The following is a 15,997-nucleotide window of genomic DNA, read 5'->3' as shown; positions in this document are numbered from 1 at the left end:
TCACCTGAGGTTGGGCATTCGAGACCAGCCTGACCAACATGGAGAAACCCCGTCTTTACTAATAATACAAAGTTAGGCAGGTGTGGTGGTGCACACCTGTAATCCCAGCTACTCGGGAGGCTGAGGCAGGTAAATCACTTGAACCTGGGAGGCGGAGGTTGCGGTGAGCCGAGATAGTGCCATTGCACTCCAGCCTGGGCAACAAGAGCGAAACTCCGTCTTAAAAAACCCCCCCCAAAAAAAACCAAACAAAAAACTACTTCATAAAATACTTCTATTTAAATCTGATATGTGATACTTGCTTCAAAATAATCTCCAGTGAGTGCTGGGAAGGAATTAAATGGGGGTCTAGGATGAAATAATTTCGGACATGAGTTGGTAATTGTTGAAGCTGAGTGATGAGTACATAGGGGTTCATGATGATATTTTCTTTGTACATATTTAACTTTTAAAACTTGGTTTTATTATGCTTTAAGTTCTGGGATACTTGTGCACAACGTGCATGTTTGTTACATAGGTATACGTATGCCCTGTTGGTTTGCTGCACCAATCAACTCGTCTTTTACATTAGATATTTCTCCTAATGCTCCCCCTCCCCCGTGACAGGCCCCGGTGTGTGATGTTCCCCGCCCTGTGTCCATGTGTTCTCATTGTTCAACTCCCACCTATGAGTGAGAACATGTAGTGTTTGATTTTCTGTCCTTGTGATAGTTTGCTGGGAATGATGGTTTCCAGCTTCATCCATGTCCCTGCAAAGGACACGAACTCATCCTTTTTTATGGCTGCATAGTGTTCCCTGGTATATATGTGCCACATTTTCTTAATCTAGTCTATCATTGATGGACATTTGGGTTGGTTCTAATTCTTTGCTATTGTGAATAGTGCTGCAGTCAACATTGTATGTATTTAACTTTTTTAAAAGAAAGTTTTAAACACGTATATAGTACATGACGTGGTAAATAAGTTATAAAATCTCGTCACCCAAAGAGAACCAGAACCACCAGGAACTAGAAAACATTATTTAATACCATTGTGCGTGGTGTCTTACGCCTGTAATCTCAACACTTTAGAAGGCTGAGGCGGACATATTGACGTCAGGAGTTCGAGACCAGCCTGGCCAACGTGGTGAAACCCTGTCTCTACTAAAAATACAAAAATTAACCAGGTGTGGTGGTGCATGACTGTAATCCCTGCTTCTCGGGAGGCTGAGGCAGGAGAAGCACTTGAACCCGGGAGGTGGAGGTTGCAGTGAGCGAGATTGTGCCACTGCACTCCAGCCTGGGTGACAGAGCAAGACTCCGTCTCAAAACAAACAAACAAACAAACAAAAAAAACCCCATCTCCTGCATATTCCACTTCGTGAAAATGCTTTAAAGAAATACAGGAAAGGTGTGAATCCCCATCCTGCTCACAGAGATTTTATTCCAGGTAGGGAGCTGAGAGTCCGTGTGTGGGGGGAGAGAAAGTCAGCATTTATTGCAGGTGTGCTGTGCTTGTGTGTCCCTTGCATCAGCTGGTGAGGGAGACCCTGGCATCGGCCTTTTACAGGGGAGTGGAGTGAGGCATGGAGGGCTTACTGCGTCAGGGAGCAAGGATGCCCCGGCCCTGGGTGACCTGGTGCCAGGCTCGGTGCTGGGCACTTGAGTATTCCTTCTCTGTGTAGTCTTAGCAGCCTATGTTGTGGATTGGTTGTTAGAAAGAATACAACATGATAGAATGAGTTGCCATTTTATGCGGAGAAACCTACAAAACCCATGAAAATTTGGAGAAATGCAAGAGTAGGAGGAACCACAGGGGAAAGAGCGTCTCAGAAAATGGGAGCCTTGGGTCGACAGCTCAGGGCCAGGAGGAGGGAAACAGGGCTGAGGAGAATTAATTTATACAATATACTGAGAAGAAGAAGTACAGTTTGTTAGGAGGGATTTGGGTTTTGAATGAGAGGTGCCATAGCGAATATGCAAAAATATCACTGGCCATGTGAGGAAAGAGAAGAGGAATTTAGCTTTTGGAGAAATACATCAGGTGGCAATTTTATGAAAACGAGCCTTCACATGGTGAGAGAGAGCAGCACAGAAAAATCACTTTGGAAAGATGAACTTTGAGGGTTACAATAACTGCTAATCAGGGCCAAGTGGTGACAGGTTTTATTTATGGAAAGTGAGTATTCCTGATTTGCACATTATGTATACCTGAGTATCTAATTCAGTCTTGATTAGCCGAATCCTCTCAAATGACCTCGTGTTCTTGTTTGTGATACTTATCTTAGGTTGCTGGGGGCTGAGAAGACTCACATTACACTTTGATTGTTTCTTCCTGTTGCATTTACGTTGTGGTGTGTTGGCTCGTGGCATCAGGCAGCCAGGCTTTGTGGGCTGGAGGATGGAGCCAGTGTGAGTATTCATAGAAATGTGTCCCTTGAAGAGGATGCCCCTCCTTCTCCTAGCTACAGACCTGAGATACTTCATTACAGATGACGGAGTTTCCACTGGTAAGGAAAATCAGGTGAGATTCACCACTTGAGGAAGTCACATTCTCCCTCTGCAGGTCCTTCAGCTGGATCGTGTCACTGTGGAAGCAGTTCCTGAGGTAATGAGCATGGAGGAATAGCCCTCCTGCTAATGGTCAGGGTGGCAGTGAAAATAAAAACGGAGGAGGATGCACCTTCCCAGGGTCAGTTCTAGCAGCATGGAGTCTTGTGTGTGCAGCCCCTGTTCAACCGGAGTGCTCAGATACAGTCAGAGGATCTCTACCTGGCCAGGAGGATCCCAGATCCTCCATGTCTGCTTCCCTGGGCCCAGCCAATGTGTGTCACTCTACACCTCTCCCAGGCCCTGGCCCGCAGTGGTGAGAGTCCCCATAGGGAGTTCCTTGGCTTCAGTGTCTGGGTGGCATCTGCAGCACCACACCTCTTTCTCTCTGTATTTTAAAAAATATTTTGTTTATTTTTTAACAGACTTTATTTTTCAGAGGAGTTTTGGGTTTACAACAAAATTAAATGGGAAGTACAGAGAGCTCCTTTATATCTACTGCACCCATAGTTTCCCCATTACCAACATCCCACGCCAGGGTAGTGCATTTGTTATAATTGATGAACCTATATTGACACATCATTGTCACCTAAAGACCATAGTTTACTTTAGGGTTCTCCTCCCCTCCCCTCCCTTCCTTCCCAGGGTCTCACTCTTGCTCAGGCTGGAGTACAGGGGTGAGATTAGGCACACTGCAGCCTTAACCTCTGAGGCTCAGATGAGCCTCCTACCTCAGCCTTGCGAGTAGCTGGTACCACAGGCACATACCACCACACCCGGCTAATTTTTGTATTTTTGGTAGAGATGGGGTTTTGCCATGTTGCCCAGGCTAGTCTCTAACTCCTGAGTTCAAGTGATCCGCTTGTCTTCGCCTCCCAAAGTGTTGGGATTATAGGCAAGCACCACTGTGCCTGGCCAGGGTTTATTCGTGGTGTTGCAGGTTCTTTTGGTTTGGAAAAATGTAGAATGATACTTTGTAGTATCATGCAGAGTAGTTTCACTGCCCAAAAAATCCTCAGTGCTGCCTGTTCTTTTCTCCCTTCCGCCCACCCCCTGATCCCTGGCAACCACTGATTGATTGATTTTTTGAGACAGAGTTTCGGTCTTGTTGCCAAGGCTGGAGTGCAGTGGCACTATGTAGGTTCTCTGCAACCTCCGCCTCCCAGGTTCAAGTGATTCTCTTGCCTAAGCCTCCCAGGTAGCTGGGATTATAGGCACCCACCACCATGCCTGGCTAATTTTTGTATTTTTAGTAGAGACCAGGTTTCACCATGTTGTCCAGGATGGTCTCCTAACTCCTCACCTCACATGATCCACCAGCCTTGGCCTCCTAAAGTGCTGGGATTACAGGTGTGAGCCACTGCGCCTGGCCCAACCACTGATCTTTTTACTGTCTCCCTAGCGTTGCCTTTTCCAGAATGCCATGGAGTTGGAATTGTGTAGTATGTAGCCTTTTCAGATTGGCTTCTTCTGTTAGTAATGTGGATTTAATTTCCTCCATGTCTTTTCATGGCTTGATAGCACTTTTCTTCTCAGCACTGAATAGTATTCCATTGTATACATGTACCTTCTTGCTCTTTTTACTGGAACCTCTCATTCTGTTTTTCCAAAAGAAAAACTCAAGTAGTTGATGAATAACACTTACCTATGGTGTTGATCAGCTTCTACTGTTGGTATTCTGTGTGGCTTTGTGCTCTTTTAAAGGGTCCAAATTGGAATGAATGAGTGAGAGTAATAGACACGTGCTCTTAGGGTTCCGGGATGAGGGAATAGCGTACAGAGGGGGATCTTTTTGTTTCATTCTCTAATTATTATACCATGAAAGCCTTAGTTTGCTTTGGGGCTGGGAAAGAAGGCATAAATATAAAACAGCGTATCTCCCTAGTTGACAACAGACCAAAGAGGAGTAGAAGTTTATTCACAGACCCCAGGTTTGTAGCAAAAGGGTGAATAGCGGTCCGGGTATGGTGGCTTATGCCTGTAATCCCAGCAGTTTGGGAGGCCAAGGCAGGTGGATCACCTGAGATTAGGAGTTCGAGACCAGCTTGGTCAACATGGCAAAACCCTGTCTCTACTAAAAATACAAAAATTAGCCAGGCGTGGTGGTATGCGCCTGTAGTCCCAGCTACTCGGGAGGCTGAGGCAGGAGAATCGTTTGAACCTGGTAGGTGGAGGTTGCAATGAGCCAAGATTGTGCCACCGCACTCCAGCCTGGGCAACAAGAGTGAAACTCCGTCTAATAAAAAAAAAAAAAGAAGAAGAAGAAAAAAGTATGAATGGTGGGCTAATCACTGGGACTGAGAAAGGAAAAGGAGGGCTTAAACTGGAACCTTGAAGTCCCAGGGAGGGTGATCATAGAATCAGCCAGCCATAACTTCAGTGGATGTGTGTGCGCACACGTGCGTGCGCGCACACACACACACACACACATGCGCGCCTGATGCATTCCTGACCCTGCTGCTGTACCTCAGCTTCTTGAGGTCCCCTGTGCCTGCCCCACTTTCTTGGAGTCACTATTTTTCAGTCATTCATTGAGTACTTAATGTGTATAAGAAACTGTGCTCTGAGGTGAGGATAAAAATATGGGAGAAATCATAGTTCTTGCCCTGTAAGAGCTCATAGTCTATGGAGAAATACAGACATGTAAATAGATTATTTCAACAAACTTTTGGATGTACAGAAATTGAGATGTGGTCAATGAAGTCTCCTTGGAGCAGGTGGAACTTGATGGACAGCTAGATTGAATGGGGGTGTGGGGAGGCCATTGTAGACATGTAAGAGTGGGTATCAAAGCTCTCTTAGGGGAAAACGGCTCAGAGGGCAGGGGACATGAGGCGCACTGGCTCAGTGGTGGTGGAGCACAGACTCCCAGGGCAGGCCAGGCAGGAGGTGAGGAAGTGGGTATCTGCAGCCTGGGAACTTGGCCTTGAGTTTGTAGGAACTGGGGACCCGACCCCAGTGACTGTGTTAACCTGGTTTAACCTGTTGGAAGGAAGCTGGCAAGCAGGTGGGCCTGGGAAGGCTGCTACAGTAGATTAGAGTATAGTCCAACCAGAAGTTGAGGATTGCCAGTAGGAAAACCCTGGCCATTAACTGCTTTGTGTAAGGAATTGAGGGTGGGGAAGGGTTTAAATTAATTTAATTTGCTGAATGACCAAGGAAGAGTTAGACACTTTATCCCTGCTCTTTCCTCCCCTGCCTCCTTAAAAACAAACACACAAAACATTGTTGCAAATTTTTCTAAAATGCATTGCCAGACTTTGTTATAATGGAGTTTAGCAAAAGCAGTTAAGTTTGTACTTGTCCATTTGAAGGTGTTATAACATCTCAGGGTTATTTTAAAGATTACGTTCAGAATATTAAGTGTAATTTAATAGTCTAGGATATTTCTTGATACCTATATTCCATGATCAGTTGCTTTTCAGGAATTCAGTGTTAAAAGCTTATTTTGTAGAGTTGCCTTTTCTGAAAATGAATGCGTTTCTTTTCCTTCCCCAAAGGAGACCCTCTGTGTGGCTCTAATTGAAATTCCTAGGCATTTGAATGTTAGTTAATTAGCCTTCTATTGAAAACAATTGGCTATAATAATATACTGAATATCGTAGTTGGTCTAGAGACAAAAACTTTCTTCTAACCCAGAAGTTATAAAGAAAAATACTCTTTTCTCCTCTCTCCTTTTTTTGGGGTAGGGTGGGATTACAAAAGATGGGAGACTATGCTGGGAAAAAAATGGGGGAATAAACTTCTTTCAGAAAAGAGAAATAAAAAATGATTTTATAGTAAGCATTTCAAAATCAATTTAAAATATAAAAGTGCATAGTGTATATTTTGGCAAGTTCATGAAATGAGGTAGTAATAGCATGTTTAGGAACAGCTTATTTATTCATCCTTAGATTCATGTAGTCAAATATTTGTGGGGTATCTTGGTACCCAGCACTGTTCGAGGGCTGGGGATAAGGAGAGTTCTTGTTCTCATGGAGTTTCCATTCTAGTTACACCTATTACTAATTTATTTTACTGTAACTGTTTTAAAATTTTAAGGGGTGGGGAGTCAGTGAATTAGAGAACCATAAAGAATTCATGGCATCTCTGTTTCTTTTTGTTGTGAAAAGCTCATAAAGACAGTGTGAATTAAAGCAGTACAAGGAGACCTTTTCTCTTGCCCTCCTAGTAAGCATATATTTTAAGCTACTTTGAGTTGATATTGTTGACACCATTACCTGATTACTTATATGAATTGTGCTTAATCATTTAATTGTGAATGTAGTGGTGCAAAATGAACTTTCAACAATTATTTACATACAAGAACTAATTATAGCATTATTTTCCAAAGTATTGCGTGGGACACTTGTCCCAAGATGTAGACCACAAAAATGAAGGAAATCTGTGCACACGTAAGGTTAGAGCTACTTACTCATAATCAACATGAGCATGTAAAAACATCCAGAATAGTCTGCATTGGAGAAACTCCTTAATTTTGTTTAAACCAGCATTTCCCCCCTTTATACTGAGAATCTTTTTTGCGTGTGACACTTTTTACCTCCTAGTTTGCTGGAATGCTGTTTTTAGAGCAATACAAAAGGATTTCTGGGGCTTTTCTGCTAGGCTCACTCTCTTCTCTGTCCTGCAAAAGGGCGAGGTAGCATATTGTCATCTCTGAGGTCCTTGGGTGTTGACGCTGTCTACTTGCTCTTCACTGAGTTTCCTTTGACCCTGACCCAAACCCCAGCCTCAAGCTGGAAAGTCAGTGCAGGGAAGCCATGAGCAGAGCATTGGGCATCTCCCCTTGGAGTCTCAGATATCTTCTGACCCAGCAGAGCTGGACTCTAATCACTGGGCTACACTTCGAATTACAGCATTCTCAAGACTTCAGCAAAAACAAGGAAGTCCTTGGCAAGTGGTGGAAGTTGGGAAATTTTGTTTTCAAAATTTTTCCTCAGCTCTTCCCATGTCTGTGTATGGCTGCCAAAGAACTTTTGGTTTATTTGTTTGCTTCTTGGATTTTATGATTTTGACTGATGAGTAATAAAATATGTCAAAAATTAGTGATCGCTTCAAGCCAAGAGTAATGCTTGTTCATCCTCAGCTAAACCTATTGGATTTTCTCTGCTTTACCTGGTCTTATGTTATAAAAACACTTTTAAAAAACTTTGGAGAGCAAAACACTTGGGCTGGGGCCCATATGAGCCCATATTCTGATTTTACGCACATGCAGTTGATGTCAGGGCAAAGCCTGAGTGTGGTGTCGCCCTGTTCCCTGCCTTTTAATGGAATTTGATGAGAAATGGGTTCTTGGCTGCATGAGTCTAAAGCGCATAGTGAGGGTTCAGCTGCATACATCCTGCACACTCCACATCCCCTTCAACTTACACCCACATTCCTGTGGGGATTAAGCCAAGTAAAATGAGGAAAACCAGCCTGTAAAACTCTCATGGTGAAAAACTGCCAGGTATGGTCTCCATGAGATTACTTAATATGTGTCTTTTTTTCTTTAATGCTGTTGAGATGATAATATTAGGTGTATCATTTACCAAACACTTATTGGATTCCAGACACCATGCTAATCTCTCATTTCATCCTCACAACAGTCAAAATAGCTAAGTATGAGTATGATCATTTCTGCTCTTAGGATGAGCAACCGTGGACTCTGAGAGGTGTATTTAAGCTTCCCTGAGCAAGTAGGAAGGGGTCTGGGATGCAGGATCAGAGTTAAGGCCTGCCTTAATGCCCTGCTGTTGGTGACCGGCATTTTAGGTAGTAGCTTTTGCTGACTTTTGTTCACATCTTTCTGTGCTTCTCAGAATAATCCAGAAAAGGCACATGATGGGAGCTGCTAAATGATTTATCGTATGTTACTCTGGAGAAGGCTACTTTAAAGCAAGTTTCCTTTAAATAGCAAGCTCCTGGTCCTTTGAAATAAGCTCCTATTTACTTGGATATATCTTATCCATGTTGATAATAAGCATTTTAAACAGGTAGGTGTGCTTCCATGGAGACATGTTCTGTCTCAGCATTCTCTAGGGACCTTGTTATGATCAGGCAATGAAGGAGTTTCTAGCATGAGCTGTTGCCATCACACCCCCTGAGCTGGAGCTCAAGGGAGCTCAGTGACTATTGAGCATTGCTGATTGCATCAGATATAATATCTCCTTTAATCCTCACGGCTGCCCTTGGCATTATTACAGAAGAGGAAACTGAGGTACAGAGAGGTTAAGGCACACCAAGCTGGATGACTAGTAAATGATCCAACCAGGATCGGACACCTTCCTCTTAACTGCTGTGCTGTTGCTTTCCCTAAATGCAACATTTTGTCTCATAAATCCTCATGCATCTCCGTCGCAAATGTGGACTTGTTTAACACTAAAGAGGGCCAGAACAGAGGCCAGCAGTTCACACTGGGTGGCCCATGTGTTGGGGGTGGGGTGGGGGGTGTGTTGTGCTTTGGAGTCACAGATACTTAATCTATGTTAAGTCTCATGATTGCTCATCTCTGAAATTGGAGAGTGGTTCTTGTCCTTTGTCTAACTTCTAGGAAGATTGTGTGGGGAAGAAGAAGCTGCCAGCAGATGAAGGGGGTTAATTAGATTTGTACTTTATATCCAACATGCCTATAAAAAGATTTGTGCATCTACAAGGAGTTATGACTTTTTAGCCAAGTTTATAATTATGCCATTATGAAGATACATGTATTACATGGGACTCCTGAACTTTTACACATAAAGGAAAATGAGAAGAATAAATTTGTTTGCTGGAGATAAAGTAAACATTATGGGCCCATTATGGGGATACATTTCTGTATTTTATAATCTTCATAGAAAAAATTATTTCATATATAAATATAACCCAATAAAAATACATCTGTGAAGTGCTTACACATAATGGAAAGTATTTTAACCACAAGGAATGGCCCATCTGTACAATTATGTCTCCTTTGTTTTTATTCTTCTTCAGAAAATCTCTTCATCAATTCCCTTGTTAGTCAGGAATGAATCTACCTGCCTCTTGAAATAGTTTTTTGCCTGTTTTCATAGCAGCTTTGAGCTTCTTCAGTTACTTTAGCTGTAGTACATAAACATTAGTTGAAATTGTGTGGTAACTCTTCACTCATATGACTACAGGATTATTCTATTTTCAGATGGTATGGGATGGTTGAGAAGATGAAATGGAAAGGAAAAAGAAGCACTGTATTAGATGGGATTCTGTTGGTCACAGTAACACACTCACTCTGTCTAGCATAAGTGAAAGGGAGATTTCTAACAGGGATATAGAGTATCTTAGGGACCCAAAGGCAGGGGTGACATGGCCCTTGGGAATGAATGGGAGCTGATTCGAGGAAGATAACTCCCTACCCAGTGTTCACTAAGAGCACATGTGTGCACGAATGTCAGTAAAGTCAGGGAGGAAAAATTGATAGAGAAGGAGAGTGGACATTGATGTCGTATATTCCTTAACTTCAACATGAGATTTTAAAAGTTAAGTAGCTCCATTGTATTTAGAAAAATAATGATTGTTCATTTTATGAAATTCAAACAGCATAAGAAGTAAAAATCATCTAACATTTTGATAACCAGAATCATAACTGTTTTGATAAACACCCTTCTAGATATCTCTTTGGACATCCAAGAATACACATACTCAAATGAATCATACTGCATGTGGTCATTTACCTATGTTATTCATGCAAAAGTATATAATCGATATCTTTTCATATCAATAAATATAGACCTCCAAAATTGTTTTCAATATCTATGTGGCTTACTCAACATGCCTCATATCTGTGGGCCTTTAGGGGCATTTATCCTCCTCCCTTCATAATTACAAACAATGCCATGTGTATCCATCTCTCTGCTTCCATAATTATCTACCTTGAGTGAATTCTTAGAAGTAGGATTGCTGGATCAAAGGGCATGCCAACTTACACGCTGACATAATCTCCCAGATGGCTACAGAATGATGTTTCCAATTTATATTCCCTTCATGAAAGTGCCCATATCATTGGTTATTTATTGTCGGTCTTTGCCATCTTTACCAGTCTGATAGGTACAAATAAGGTCTCCATTTTCTAACACTTTCTTTTTTTTTTTTGGAGACGGAGTCTCACTCTGCCACCCAGGCTGGAGTGCAGTGGCGCCATCTCAGCTTACTGCAAGCTCCGCCTCCCGGGTTCATGCTCTTCTACTGCCTCAGCCTCCCAAGTAGCTGAGACTACAGGTGCCTGCCACCACGCCCGGCTAATTTTTTGTATTTTTAGTAGAGATGGGGTTTCACTGTGTTAGCCAGGAGGGTCTCGATATCCTGACCTCATGATCCGCCAGCCTTGGTCTCCCAAAAGTGCTGGGATTACAGGCATGAGCCACCGCGCCTGACCTAAAATTACGTATTTTTATTGTTAGTATAGTTGCTATCTTTTCATATGTTTCTTGCTGTTATGTTTTTTAAGACTCTTATGAAAATTTTCTTTATCCATTTTGAAGGAGTATTAATTTTCTTGTTTATTTTTAAGACTATCTTAGTCTATTTTTGTTACTATAAAGAAATATGGGTGCAGTGGCTCACATGTGTAATCCCAGCACTTTGGGAGAACCAGGTGGATGGATCACCTGAGGTCAGGAGTTCGAGACCGGCCTGGCCAACATAGTAAAACCCCGTCTCTACTAAAAATACAAAAACTAGCTGGGTGTGGTGATGGACGCCTGTAACCCTAGCTGCTCAGGAGGCTGAAGCAGGAGAATTGCTTGAATCTGTGAGGCAGAGGTTACAGTGAGCTGAAATCTCGCAATTGCATTCCAGCCTGGGCAACAAGAGGGAGACTCTGTCTTTAAAACAAAACAAAACAAAATATATATATATATGTATGATATAAATTTAAAATATATATAGATATAGGGTAGGAAAGGCCTTTTTAAGAATGACACCAAAATGTGGAAGTATAAAGGACTGAGACGTGTAGCTAGTAACAATTTTTTTTAATCTAAAATTTTGAATGGCAAAATAGAACAGAAATTTTAAAAATGATACTTTTGTCAAAAAATAAAATAAAAAAAGGAACCTTTTATTTTGAGTTTATTGTTCCATAAGTAGGGAGAGAGAGATGTAGAGTTTTCTTCTCTTAAATGCTAACCAACACCATTTGTTAACTAGTCTGCTGTACACCCAGATTTGATTGCATGTACTTGGGACTGTTTCATATGAATCCTTCATTCTGTATCTGGATGTTTATTCTGTTTCGTAGATACGTGTGCATGTTCTCACGCAGGCGCCTGTTCGTTAACTGTGGCTAGGCCATTTTGTTGATTTCTACAATTGCTTATAGTGCTTCTCTGCTTCAAATTGGGTTTCCACAGAGCAAGTTCCCAGTGCCTTAGAGAACCAGGAGCCACATGGGAACAGCAAAATCAAGAAGGGACCACTTCACAGATGTGTTAGAGGAACTACATAGGAAAAAAAAGAAGACAAGAGCACCTCGTGTAAACTAATTTTAAAAAGAAGCAGAGTGCACTGCCTGAGATTTTTGTTTTCGACCTTGAGGGAGGTGGATGTCTGTATTTGGTTTTGTTTAAATTCAAAGCCATTAAAGCATTCCTACCACAAGAAGAAAATGTGTTTTGTCTCTTTGCCAGCAGTAACATGATTTTGGTCTTCAAAATAAGTGTCTTGGGACCTGAATTCCCTGTGGGTAAAGAAAATTCCCATCTCATGTGTTGTGGCGGAAATTCATTGTTTCCTGAGTTATTTCCTTTCATGCTTAGTGTGGGGGAAATGACCAAATGTATAGATTGAGATTCTTTTTCAAAAACATTACTTGACTCTGATGGTTTTTATTATTATTTTAGGTGCTGCAGGAGGCTTCTCACATGCTTCGGGATATATTCAGGGAAATCCACTCTTAATAGAAACTGAGAATTTAAGGTAAGTCCTTTAGCAAAGATACTTTATTCTCATCAATTGGCCAACCCCCTGCATTGGTATAGTTTTATAAAATGTTAAAACTGCTGTCTGTTACGCTGTCTCATTTGATCTTCCTGTGGTTCTGTGAGGCAGGTGTATAGAGTGCCCAGTCCTAATATTCCCATTCCTATCTGATTTTTCCTCCTGGTACTTTGGTGAGGTGATGGTAGGGGCCCAGAGGAGGAGCTGAGTAGCTGTTTTTTTTTTTTTTTTTTTTTAAATCATATTGGACCTTATAGTGTGAATTCTCGTTCAGTCACCCTGGTTTGCTTCCTAAATCTTCTCTTAGGGTGGTTTGAGGGGGTAAGTGCTGGGTAAGGAATTAATGCAGAAACTTCTGGTGGTCTTTTTGTCTTTTTTTTTTTTTTTTTAACTTTTATTTTAAGTTCGGGGTACATGTGCAGGTTTGTTTCGTAGGTAAACTTGTGTTATGGGAGTTCGTTGTACAGATTATTTCATCGTCCAGCTATTAAGTCTAGTGTCCATTCGTTATTTTTCCTGATCCTCTGCCTCTTCCCACCCTCCATGCCCCAGTAGGCCCCAGTGTGTGTTGTTCTTCTCTCTTCCCGTTTGTTTCCTTGTGTTGTCATCATTTAGCTCACATTTATAAGTGAGAATATGCAATATTTGGTTTTCTGCATTAGTTTGCTGAGAATAATGGCCTCCAGCCCCATCCGTGTTCCTGCAAAGGACATGATCTTGTTCTTTTTTATGGCTGCATCGTATTCCATGGTGTATATGTACCACATTTTCCTTATCTAGTCTGTCGTTGATATCTCTGGTAGTCTTTGAACTGAAACTGGTTGGTGGTTCCTGGAGCCCTCCATGGTTGGGAAACAATTGTTCTAGCATGAGATAAAGTAAACTTTGGTTGTAGATTATTGTTTTCCTTCTTTGGTTGTCCCGGGGGAGTTGTATGATCCCAAGTAGTGTGTGTGTGTGAAGTATCCTGGGCAGAGAGACACAGGGTTTTTCTGCTGGTCTTAGTTGATGCTCTTACTCAGTAGCTGTATCATGGCACACCCCAGATGTATCAGTTCTGTTCCTTGGCCTAACCTGGTCATGTCTATACTTTCAAATTTTGTGGAATAGGAAAAACAATTTCAGGACCTATTTCTAATTTTTTTGGCTGTATGTAAAGAAAGTTGATGATTAAAGCTGGATAAGTGAATGAGGGTTCACTATATATTTATATACTGTTCTTTGTATTTTGTGTGTGGAATTTTTAATAATCAAAGATTTCTTTTCTTTTCTTTTTTTTTTTTTTTGAACAGAGTCCCCTCGCTCTGTCGCCCGGACCTGGATGCAGTGCCAAGACTCAGCTCACTGCAAGCTCCGCTCCCGTTTAACGCCAATTCTCCTGCCTCAGCCTCCCGAGTAGCTTGGATACAGGCGCCCGTCACCTCTGCCCCGTCTATTTTTGTATTTTTAGTAGAGACGGGTTTCACCATGTTACCAATGGTCGATCTCCTGACCTCTGATCCCCCGTCTCTGCCTCCCAAAGCTGGGATTTACAGGCTTGAGCCACCGCGCCCGGCCTTCAAAGATTTATTTTCACAAAATAACTGCCATCTACTAATATAATTTCGCTGAAGAGAAAATAATACTAAAAGAATAGGATTATTCCTAAACCTGTCCTTAGATTGTACATATTTAGCATTATGAAAATGCTGTTTATTTCCTGTGTCTTCCTTGTTTCTCTGTAGTCCAGTGACTAGCAGCCATAGACTAACCAAAATTGGTCTGAGAACTGGTGTTTGGGAAATACTGGGCCACATGACTGCTGAGGGCTCTTCTGCCTCTAAGACTGTATCATTCCTCTGAAGCAGGAAAGAAACCTACTTTACTTATACGTTGCCTGTTTCCAGAAAATGCTGTGACTGCTAGCATGGTTGAACTAAAGAGGTCAGAGGGCCAAACAGAAGGGATTCTGTTGGGAACCTTAAGTAAAAATGGCCCATTTATGCGAGCATCCAGTTTAGCTTTGAGTCACACCACGGTCAAGGTAAAGACAAAATTGACAGTTTTAAGTAACCTGATGGAAGTGGCAGACTCCTTCCTTCCAGCTGTTGTGAGGCAGCCTCTGGCCAGGTGTGATCTGACAGTTATGTGTCTGCCTGGGATGTGGGGATGCCGAGAGCCAGGGGTGAGGCAAGTGGAATAGCAGACTCCAAAGAGACCAGTGCACACCGTGGGTGTGAGGAGCTCCAGGCTGGGTGTGGAGGTCGAGGGCACAGCCCAGAGTTCCAGCTGATGACAGTGGAATCAGGTGTGCTCAGGATGGAGAAGAGCTTGCCTGCCCAGAGGACCATCTGAGAATCCAGGGGGGTGGATATTGTCCTTTGAGGACCCACAGAGGGTGCTGAGTGGTCCAATCTGGCTGAAAGACCTGGGGCACAGTGGACAGGAAACACATCAGATCGAAGCCTTTCCCAAGACTTCAGATCTGAAAGGAGTGTTCCAGGTGGATTCTTAAGCCGTCATCTGTGGGAAATGGAAAACTGCTTTCTGTTTACTTTTCCTTGGGGTATGGGGATATGTGTGAGGATGAGGGTGGGAGGAAGACAGAGGGAATAAAGGACTGAATTATTTAGCACAGCAAACTAATGTGGGGAAGAGTGGCAATACCTATTCCAAGAAGCCTGCACAATCCTAGCTGCTTCTGAGAGTCCTGAGAAGTTACGTGTGCTCTGCGTTGATTGGAATATGGTGGTTCGGTCCTTTGGAACTCTCCCTTAGTGATTTCTGGCTTTCATTTGTGTTAACATTCTGATTTTCTGGGAAACCTAAATGAAATTTGACAGACTTACCTAGTTGTTTTCTGTTCTGTCAACTGTTGGTTTACTGCCTAACTGGTATGCTTCACATGGGTTTCCTCTACCCGGGAATATTGATTCTCTTCCCTTTTTAAGAAAAAGCTGTATTGAACAACAACAGAAACATTTGTCTTAAATGTATAGGAATAGGAGAGATTACCTGAAATCCTAACATGTCTGAAAGTATATAAAGTCATGAGTAAATGCCAGCAGAAGCTTTTATTTTGACATAAACCAGAGGAAGGAGAATTGCTTTAAGTGATCTGGACCAGTCTAAGTCTGAATAAAAGTTAATGAATGAACAATGTAACCAATCAGTCATGTTCTTGAGCCTTTCATAAGGCTAAGACATTCTGGATGAGATCTTGTAGAGATGAGCAATTGAGAATTTGAGACTGCCACGCTTTGCAGGAATAAACATGATGCTTTAAAGAGTTACATGCATGCATGGATGCGTGTGCATGTGAGAAAAGAGAGATTGATAGATGGGGTGGGGGAATGATAAATGATTTGTTTAGCATTTTATGTAATGACTTGTGATATATTCTGAATTTGAGATTAAATGCAATATTCTGACCTTTTGTTCCTTGAAGGCTTGTAAGAAAAATATTTTAAAATCGATTTTCAATGAAAACTACTGTTTTGGCTCTCAGGGAATTTTAGTTCCCACTGCTGTTTAGAGAGAATTGTCGAATCTGTGAACTT

The 15,997-nt window shown here is 42.1% G+C and overlaps 1 protein-coding gene across 1 annotated transcript in view; it reads left to right on the top strand.

Annotated features, from left to right (window-relative positions):
* Positions 1–15,997, top strand: part of TLN2 (talin 2) — a 467,299-nt gene that overhangs the window by 197,652 nt on the left and 253,650 nt on the right. Inside the window, exon 3 of the mRNA XM_017869077.1 lies at positions 12,362–12,437. The gene's annotated coding sequence lies outside the window, so the exon portion shown is untranslated. The remainder of the gene's footprint in view (positions 1–12,361; positions 12,438–15,997) is intronic.

The sequence above is a fragment of the Rhinopithecus bieti genome, unplaced genomic scaffold (assembly GCF_001698545.2).
Source record: "Rhinopithecus bieti isolate Rb0 unplaced genomic scaffold, ASM169854v2 scaffold_4908, whole genome shotgun sequence".
Lineage (NCBI taxonomy): Eukaryota > Metazoa > Chordata > Mammalia > Primates > Cercopithecidae > Rhinopithecus > Rhinopithecus bieti.
Note: the sequence above shows the minus strand (reverse complement) of the source record. Positions and strands in the feature narration are given on the sequence as shown.